The 10,403-nt window shown below is 41.2% G+C and overlaps 1 long non-coding RNA gene across 2 annotated transcripts; it reads right to left on the bottom strand.

Annotated features, from left to right (window-relative positions):
* Positions 1 to 7,159: 7,159 nt before the first annotated feature.
* On the bottom strand, positions 7,160 to 9,733 carry LOC133739943 (uncharacterized). Of its 2 annotated transcripts, none has more exons than XR_009860902.1 (4): positions 8,955 to 9,733; positions 8,808 to 8,877; positions 7,912 to 7,994; positions 7,160 to 7,779 (listed from the first exon to the last, which is right to left on the bottom strand). It is a non-coding gene; the product is annotated as an uncharacterized LOC133739943 (long non-coding RNA). The 2 variants fall into 2 exon arrangements; XR_009860903.1 differs by having other exon boundaries at positions 7,160 to 7,231; positions 8,955 to 9,732.
* Between the last annotated feature and the right edge of the window lie 670 nt (positions 9,734 to 10,403).

Below are 10,403 nucleotides of genomic sequence, written 5' to 3'. Positions count from 1 at the left end.
ACCCAGTTTGAGACTGTAAAGGACTGATCCAACTTCTTTAGGAAATTCGGTTGGGTCGAATATCTGATCTTGGTTTAAAGAAACTGAAGGCAGCCCGTCTGCCAGGTTGTTGTTGTTCATAAAACTGTCTTGGCCGCATGAGCGACTCGACATTGCGAGTGAAGTCATCAAAGTATCATACTCAAAATCAGTTGGCAATAAGTGGAGATGTCCAACCCTATAAACTCTTAGGAAAATTTTTATTTGAACTACGCTTTGCATTCTTAAATGGTCCTCGCGCCTAACACACTTTTCAAGCCAAGCATAAAAAGTAAAATTTCTAGCTATTTCTTTATTGCTTTTGTTAGTTTGTTGGTCAATTTTCACTATTTATATAATTTACTTAATGATAAAAGAAACTCATATCACAATTAATCTCAATAAATAAAAATAAATGAAACTGACTCAGGCTTAAATAAATCTGATATAACCGTGACTTTGCAAGTTTTTTTTTTTTTAAGGAAATTACGACAAGCTATGGAGCGATGCAAACACATTTTGCATCGAAAGAAAATTAATGAAACAAAACAAGATGCACAAGTGCATCTAACATAAAAAAAAGTAACCAGATCGAATATGACTAAATGGTGAAAGATATCGAAATGCACTACACATGTCATTTGAGCAGTATAAATGCAGTAGAAACTATAACTAGGACCGTAACTATAACTTGGGAGATATACCTCAATAGAATTTCCAATACTAGAGCGAGGTGAGACCCCTAAGAGAATCAAGGTGACCGGAAGTGTCAAAAACTTAGACGTTGGCAATCGAACTCTCAAGAGCAAGAATCAGGAAACCAGGACGCCAATCCCAATACAAACTGTATCCCATCTTCTTAAGTAGAATCCTCCTAAAGCTCAAATACGGACCCAAGAGTGAATGGCTCTAAGAACCATAGCCAACAAAAGACTATTTTAAATCAAAGCACAAGCCCAAACCAGAGCGACCCAGGCCCAAAAGATACTTTGGACGCCCAACTCTCTAGGCACCCAAGAAGGCTGCGACCTCTGATGTACAACGGAGAACGAGAACCTAGCTCACCACCACCAGCATCACCCTGTAGCCTCATTACGCCTCCGCCAAGACAATTAGTGGCGGCTATTAAGCCAACCAGTCGATCCAATTGCTTGATATTATTCTCATTTTAGCTTGATAAGTAAGCCAATTAGTCGTAATGCATGTTTTGCAGATCTCCTCACACAACTCTAGCTACAAGGTTTAAAGGCTTATTGAAGACTTTGAATTTCTTTGAAAAGATGGAAGATTTCGAAGGGAATGATATGAGTCTAAGGGAACGATTTCTGCACTTACCAACGCATAAAGGAATCGGAATGGGTGTAAGTCTCACCTTTTTGTCAGGAATCGATTTCTGAATACTCAGGAATTTGATTTCGAAGGGCGACGAGATGAGTTTAGGAATGAAAGCCTTTGGAATCAAACAATTTCTTTATTCTCCCATTCCAATTGTCTCCGATTCATGATTGTTTCCATTTTAATTAAGTAAACGTGCCCGAAATTTAGACTATATTTCGCATTCAACATTAATGTCATATAGTCTAAATTTGGATACATTTCACATTCAAACATTTATGTATCTAGCCATGAGCTAGGTCAGCCGATACTTATCCCTTGATTCGAAAATAATTATGCTTCATTCTCATAGCAATGGCAACTTCGAACAGATCATATATTAATTCTCTTTTTCTGAAAATATAGAAAAAGGGAGCATGTGCTCCAATATCAGCCATAAAATGACTGAGCCATATCAGATGAGAAGCTATACGGTTCAACTCCGACATAGTTTTCTGATATAGTTGGCTCATTCAGGTACTTGGATATTTTCCAAATGTTTCGGTCCAGAATTCTGATAATTCTTATGTCAGAATTCCGGTAGTGATGACCCAGTTTGAGACTATAAAGGACTGATCCAACTTCTTTAGGAAATTCGGTTGGGTCGAATATCTGGTCTTGGTTTAAAGAAACTGAAGGCAGCCCGTCTGCCAGGTTGTTGTTGTTCATAAAACTGTCTTGGCCGCATGAGCGACTCGGCATTGCGAATGAAGTCATCAAAGTATCATACTCAAAATCAGTTGGCAATAAGTGGAGATGTCCAACCCTATAAACTCTTAGGAAATTTTTTATTTGAAATACGCTTTGCATTCTTAAATGGTCCTCGCGCCTCACACACTTTTCAAGCCAAACATAAAAAGTAAAATTTCTAGCTATTTCTTTATTGCTTTTGTTAGTTTGTTGGTCAATTTTCCTTGGTTAAATTATTTTGAACATGGTGACATGTAGTAGAAGTAAAATTATTATTTTTATCCATATTTTTAACAGCACATTGGTAGCTGTCAAGGGACTTCTATTGGGTTGGATAAAATCAACAAGGGACAGGTTTGTAGCATAAACACTGGTAGCCAATTGGCCAAAGAAAAGCGTTGCAATTGCCAATAGTCATAGAAAAAATAAAAACCAGAACATTTAATCTGCTATTCGTATTTGCTGAAATTTAGTTTCATGGCGAGAGAGACTTACGTGAAGTTGATAGCATGAATAGCAAGAATATAGGACAAAATAGTCTTGCATCCATGCCAAGAAAGAGGTGGTATTCGTACTCTCGCTTTATCTTACTTTGTTTTCGGTATGTGTATATGCTATGGCTAGCAATGTTCACTATTTCTATAATTTACTTAATGATGAAAGAAACGCATATCACAATTAATCTCAATAAATAAAAATAAATGAAACTGACTCAGGCTTAAATAAATCTGATATAACCGTGACTTTGTAAGTTTTTTTTTTTAAGGAAATTACGACAAGCTATGGAGCGATGCAAACACATTTTGCATCGAAAGAAAATTAATGAAACAAAACAAGATGCACAAGTGCATCTAACATAAAAAAAAAAATAACCAGATCGAATATGACTAAATGGTGAAAGATATTGAAATGCACTACCCATGTCATTTGAGCAGTATAAATGCAGGAGAAACTATAACTAGGACCGTAAATGTAACCTGGGAGATATACCTCAATAGAATTTCCAATACTAGAGCGAGGTGAGACCCCTAAGAGAATCAAGGTGACCGGAAGTGTCAAAAACTTAGACGTTGGCAATCGAACTCTCAAGAGCAAGAATCAGGAAACCGGGACGCCAATCCCAATACAAACTGTATCCCATCTTTTTATGTAGAATCCTAATACGGACCCAAGAGTGAATGGCTCTAAGAACTATAGCCAACAAAAGACTATTTTAAATCAAAGCACAAGCCCAAACCAGAGCGACCCAGGCCCAAAAGATACTTTGGACGCCCAACTCTCTAGGCACCCAAGAAGGCTGCGACCTCTGATGTACAACGGAGAACGAGAACCTAGCTCACCACCAAGAGCATCACCGTGTAGCCTCATTACGCCTCCGCCAAGACAATTAGTGGCGGCTATTAAGCCAACCAGTCGATCCAATTGCTTGATATTATTCTCATTTTAGCTTGATAAGTAAGCCAATTAGTCGTAATGGATGTTTTGCAGATCTCCTCAGACAACTCTAGCTACAAGGTTTAAAGGCTTATTGAAGACTTTGAATTTCTTAGAAAAGATGGAAGATTTCGAAGGGAATGATATGAGTCTAAGGGCACGATTTCTGCACTTACCAACGCATAAAGGAATCGGAATGGGTGTAAGTCTCACCTTCTTGTCAGGAATCGATTTCTGAATACTCAGGAATTTGATTTCGAAGGGCGACGAGATGAGTTTAGGAATCAAAGCCTTTGGAATCAAACGATTTCTTTATTCTCCCATTCCAATTGTCTCCAATTCATGATTTTTTCCATTCTAATTAAGTAAACGTGCCCTAAATTTAGACTATATTTCACATTCAACATTAATGTCATATAGTCTAAATTTAGATACATTTCACATTCAAACATTTATCTATCTAGCCATGAGCTAGATCAGCCGATACTTATACCTTGATTCGAAAATAATTCTGCATCATTCTCATAGCAATGGCAGCTTTGAACTGATCATATATTCATTCTCTTTTTCTGAAAATATAGAAAAAGGGAGCATGTGCTCCATTATCAGCTATAAAATGACTGAGCCATATCAGATGAGAAGCTATACGATTCAACTCCAACATAGTTTTTCGATATAGTTGGCTCATTTAGGTACTTGGATATTTTCCAACTATTACGGTCCAGAATTCTGATAATTCTTATGTCAGAATTCCGGTAGTGAAGACCCAGTTTGAGACTGTGAAGGACTGATCCAACTTCTTTAGGAAATCAGGTTGGGTCGTGTTAACGTTAGAGTCCGCGGGGGTCTCTAGTTAGCTTAAAGAATGAGAGAGAGAGAGAGAGAGAGAGAGAGAACGACACAAGCGAAGTATAGTGGTTCGTCTTCCGCCTTAGCGGGAAACTACGTCCACTTGAATGTTGTACTAGTGTGTTGAGCCTTGCGGCCCCAGTGGATTACATGAGTGTAATGGAGTGGATGTTTAAGTGGGAGGAGGCATTCCTTTTATTGGTGAAGGAATGCTTCTCCTTTACATTTTCTTAGATGTGGGACAAGAACCCACTATTCTAGTCTTGAAGCCATGTTGTGAAGGCAACTTTGCAAGGCCGGAAAGGTGGCTTCCCGGCGACGTATTTGCCACTTCCGGATACCGTAGCGTAGCTTGAACATAGGGCTACAAGATGCAAGTAGCGGTTGGATCCCACGAGGGTGTTGTTTATGCTTGGTGAGGTAGCAATCTAGCCTTGCTAGTAGAGGTATCTACAAGTCCCCGAAGTCCCCGAGTAAGAGGAGCTTCTTGGTTGGGGAGTTATAATCATGAAGCCATCAAGCATAAACAATGTCCGAGAGGTGCCTAGCCCCTACAAGTCCCCGAACTCCTTAAGCAAGAAGGGACTCGTCTAACCTGCACAATGAGACAAAAAACGCACATATGTAGAATGCTTGTTGTATTGGTTACCGTTCGTATTAATGGAATGCGAAAAGAATTTGATTTGTAGCGAGCAACAAATGGTAGAAGAATTCAATATTCCATTAATGTGTATGAACATGTAAAATAGTGGTAGTTGTATATGTGGATCTTATTGCCATATAGCACGCACAATAGATAGTGGCAAGTGTAATGGGTGTCCATATAAAATTGTGGGAGTAGTCCCGGTGACATAGTATGAAGCGTTTGTGAACTTGGGGCTTAAGTAAAACATGTTGGACATGATCGAGCAAGTTGGGTTGTTCGAGCAAGTTGGGTGTAGTTGAGTGTGTAGGCGCTGTGCGAGCATGCGAGGCGTGGCCATACTCGATACCCAAGCGAGTCGTAACCCGAGCAAGTCGTGGCCATACTCGATACCCAAGCGAGTCGTAACCCGAGCAAGTCGTTTATCCGAGCATGTTTAATTAAGTCGTAAGTGTCACAAGCTTCTAGATGCATGTCACACGAAAGTGCATTTAAGCATGTATGTGTGTAGCATGTACTTGTAGTAAAGTTGCTAATAACATTTTGCAGGCATGCTTAATGGTCATGGAGACATGTCTAGTCATGGTAAAGGCTCTAATTGCAAGAGCATAAGAGATAAGATATAGTGACTTATCTTATGCCAAGTTGGAGGCTAGCGGAGTTGGCCGAGCATGACGGTCCATTGCCTTGGTAGATAAAGTGCTCTGATAATGTATGTCAACTCGTAGTTGAGGTTGAATACTCGATAGAAATAATTGAATTTCCTTGAAACAAAATATATGATTAATATCAACATCAACAATTTGCATAGATACCTCTACTAGCAAGGCTAGTTTGCTACCTCACCAAGCATAAACAACACCCTCATGGGATCCAACCGCTACTTGCATCTTGTAGCCCTATGTTCAAGCTACGCTACGGTATCCGGAAGTGGCAAATAAGTCGCCGGGAAGCCACCATTCCGGCCTTGCAAAGTTGCCTTCACAACATGGCTTCAAGACTAGAATAGTGGGTTCTTGTCCCACATCTAAGAAAATGTAAAGGAGAAGCATTCATTCACCTATAAAAGGAATGCCTCCTCCCACTTAAACATCCACTCCATTACACTCATGTAATCCACTTGGGCCGCAAGGCTCAACACACTAGTACAACATTCAAGTGGATGTAGTTTCCCGCTAAGGCGGGAGACGAACCACTATACTTCGCTTGTGTCTTTCTCTCTCTCTCTCTCTCTTTCTCATTCTTTAAGCTAACTAGAGACCCCCGCGGACTCTAACGTTAACATTGGCGCCGTCTGTGGGAAACCTTGAACAAAAGGTCATCCCACCACAATCATCATGATTAACAGTAGCGGGGGAAACGCTGAAGAGCAGGCGGACCAATCCGCCATTCCCCAACCCTCCGACCCAGCGGTAGGCGTTAACCGCGCACTATTCAACACCCCAGCCAACCCCGGCGGTGAGGCGAATCCAAGCAGCAGCCGCCCACTGGGCCAAGATCTCACCACTATGTACGAGCTCGCACTGGCGGACCTTCACAAGGCAAACAGAGAGCGTGAAGAGGAACGCAAAGAGAAGGCCGAGGCCCAAAGACAAGTGGCTACACTGATGTCACGTTTTGATGAACTAAACAGGACGTTGGAAGCCACTGCCAATCCAGCGCAGAGCGAGCAATCACGCAGCACCAGGCGTAGTCGGCCCAACACTGGAACAATGATACCAGGACCAGTCATGTGGTGACCCGAGAGGGGGGTCCCACAGCGCCGCGACTCCGAGCCAATGAGGAATCGACATGTCACGAATGGCATCTCGATAGCTCATCAACCCGAAACCGCAAGGCCTTTTGAGTTTAGGTTGTTGGTTTACAAAACACTTTCTTGGACAAAAGTCACAAAACATTCTCGCAACCGAACAACATATTTTCGCAAGCGGAATTTAAAGTGAGCTAAAAGATTTGGGCTTACGATAGGAGCCCAATTTGGAAAATAATAAATCACGAAGTAAAAACAAGTATGAGAGACGCGCCCCAGGGTTACGGGTCTCCCAAAGTTTTGTAAATAAGGGAGTAGAAAACAAACAATTAAATAAGAAGTAAATAGGTAAGTTACTTCAAAATCCGATAAGGGACCAAAACCATCTCTTGATAAAGCTAAAGAGAAATGCGCCAAGCCGGGTCATGTGCCTCCCCTGTACGCTTCCCGACCACATGCTCGAAACCTGCACACTATAGTAGGGGTGAGCTTTCGTCCTCGCATGCCCAGTAGGGGCCGACCCAACCATGCTAGGTTTGAAAAATAATATACTTGAAAATATTACTACATAATATTGTGCACGTTTATCGAAAAATACTTTAAGAAAAGTGGCAACCACAAACATTTGTTTTCTTTCATAAAACATGTGCAGTATGCTTCACACACTTGGAGCTCCGAGATACTTACCTGCCGGCTAAAGTAAAATAAATCAGTGACCGATCTGGTTCGTCCTGAGTAAGAGAACCAGCCAACTACTTTGTTGTCCTTGTGACTACAAGTAGCGAAAGTGTCCATTTCCTGGCTCTGAGTCTCCTATGACTGGTTCACTGTCTGTACTTACCTTTCCCCGACAAACATAGGAGCACAGCCCCCTCCGGAGGTTCACGGTTATCGACACCGTGGGATCCCTAGGAATCAACGCGTCTAGGTCCCATTCACTTTCAGGTCACAAACATACAAAGGGTACAGTATCTCAACATGCAAGTCTAGCCTCGGTTTTCGCAATCAACAATTATCAGCTCTGAAAACACATGTATCACGAGGCATCGACTGATGAACAACCAAAAACGTTCTTGCAGGCAACATACTATCATAGTATAGCATTCCACATATACTGAAAAGCCTCTAACAAGGAAGGGACAGCTCACCCTACCTGGAATTGGAGTGCTTGCCCACATTCGGGTTCGTTCCCGACTTTCGATCCTTTATCCAAATCCAAGTGCACACGCTCGGGTCCTTTATAATAAAATTATATCCGATAAGTAATTAATTCATAACTCACTTTAAAATTCACCAAACAACCCATGATCAATAATTAGTAGAAACCATTCCCGAATAATTCACTTAGAATAGTAAGCTCATTCGGGATATGGTGATTGGTGATCATGCTTCTTTCGATAATAAAGTTCTAGTTAAATATTTGATGCCATTCACTAGCATTCCTTTCTTAAGTAACAAATACACTCACCATTCCCGAATGATCCAAATGACATGGCATTTGAACCATTTGAGATATGGTGATTATGCTTAGCACTTTGACCTTTATTTCTTTTAGCTTTTTATTTTAGAAAAACAAATGACAATTTCCATTCCCGAACATTCTACTAAATAAATTTCTCTAAACTTTCGGGACATGGAGAAATTGACAAAGCTATGATCGAAATTAAATTTTGGTAAACTCTTTAGACCTTTCTATTTTCTTGGTATACCTTAGCTTCCTTAATTTCCCTTTTTATCGTCAAACTCTTTACTAAACGAATTTCTTATTAAGTTCGGCCCAATGATCATTAGCCAATATAACTTCATTTCGGATACCAATTTCTTATGAACTTGAGCAATTTACATTTTCCTTAACAATAACCAACTCACTTCTTTTCTTACAACCGTGGTATCCGGAATGATAGTTAACAAACTACTCTTAATCATCATAAATTCAACAACATATCAATATCCCAATTTTAACACTTTTCCATTCACGAGACTACAAACAACATTCTGCTGATTTTTAACAACTTCACCAAGTAACAAATCCAAGCATCCAAACCTTACCATTCTTCTTTACTAGATTTGGAAGTTAATTCCAATCACTGCAATTCACCATCAACAGTCACGTAAACACCTAACAAATATCAGATCATTAGTAACCAACCCTTAATCACTTTCGTATTGCAAACAGAACCTGTACATGGTTCTTACCTTCTCCAGTTTCAACTGAAATTAACCCAGCAGCCCCTCCTCCTCCAAAACTCCAAATTCCCGAACTCCACATACCCGAAGTCCTCCAAAAATGCAGAACTCCTCCAACCTCAATTCTCAAATCAAACAGCAGTTGATTAGGGCTTCTCAATCCACATCGAAAATCAGGGTTTTAACCAAGAGAGGGTAAGATAATTACCTAATCGAAACTATCTGGAAATCCGGCATCCATGAGTGGTGGAGCTGCGGTGGCTCATACGCCAGCGGCGGTTCTGGCCGGGATTGGGGAGTCGGAGTTAGAGGGCTATGGCAAATCGTGATACCCTGAACTCATTCATAGGGGTGGTGTGGCCTGAACTCGCCGGAAGTCGAAGAACAGAGTCAAGCAGAGCCATGACTCCGGCGATGTGCGTGCGGCGTCGTCCATCCTCGGTGGTTGGCAGAACTTCCGTGTTTTTGCTCCTCGTTGCTTGTTGAGTCAGGCGGTGGCGTCGGTGTGGCATGGTGATGGTCGGAAATCGACGAAGGAGAAAGGGCAGTGGTGTCGCAGCTTTTGGTGGTCGCGTGTGGAGGCTACCGGCGATGCATGTCGGTGATTCCGGGTGGGTTTTGGTCGGGTTCAGGTGTTGCGTCGACTGGTGGAAGTGATGTGGTGAGATGGTGGCCGGAGATGGAGTCTCCGGTGATGGCAGAGGGAGAACGAGAGAGAGAGAGCGAGAGGTCGGGGGAGAGGGAAGGAGAAGGACGCGGCTGCAAGGGAGAAATGGGACTAGGGCTTCCAATTTTTCTATTTATAGTTGTGTGCGTGAAATACCAATTTTGCCCTTGCGACGAATTACGGAAATCCCCTTGCTGGTTCCTTTCGGGTTTTGGGCTCGTAACTTTTCTTTTATTCGTTTTTCGTCGAAAACTTCCTAAGTTAATTCTTCACTTTGTCCAAGGTCCAAAACTCGATCTCGTAAAAATCCAAAATCCAAAACTTTGTTACAACTCAATTTACCGTCTTCGAAAATTCAACAAATTGTCGCCTCACTAAACTTTTGTAACCTTCTGGGCCCAAAACGAAGGACTTGGGCCCAAACTTAAATTATAAGGCCCAAATTAAAGAATCTCGTCACCAAAAAATTTCCAAAATCGATTTCTTCACTTAAATCACCTTGCGAAAATCTTATTGGCGAAAAATTACATTCTAAAAATTAAACAAAATTTTCGGGGGCTCACACTCTACCCCCCTTAAAATAAATTTCGTCCTCGAAATTTGCCCAACGCATGAATAAGAGAGGTTACTTCTTTTCACCTCAGACTCGAGTATACACAAGACATGGTTTTACCTTCCTCTGATACTTTTTGAACCATTACCATTCACATGGTTCATCTTACTTCACTTATGGGGACGACCTTGTCAAACTCTCTAACCATTTATTTTTCACAAATTGCAATTTTCCTCAA

This window comes from Rosa rugosa, chromosome 3, assembly GCF_958449725.1.
Source record: "Rosa rugosa chromosome 3, drRosRugo1.1, whole genome shotgun sequence".
NCBI lineage: Eukaryota > Viridiplantae > Streptophyta > Magnoliopsida > Rosales > Rosaceae > Rosa > Rosa rugosa.
This window is presented reverse-complemented; position numbering and strand designations above follow the sequence as displayed.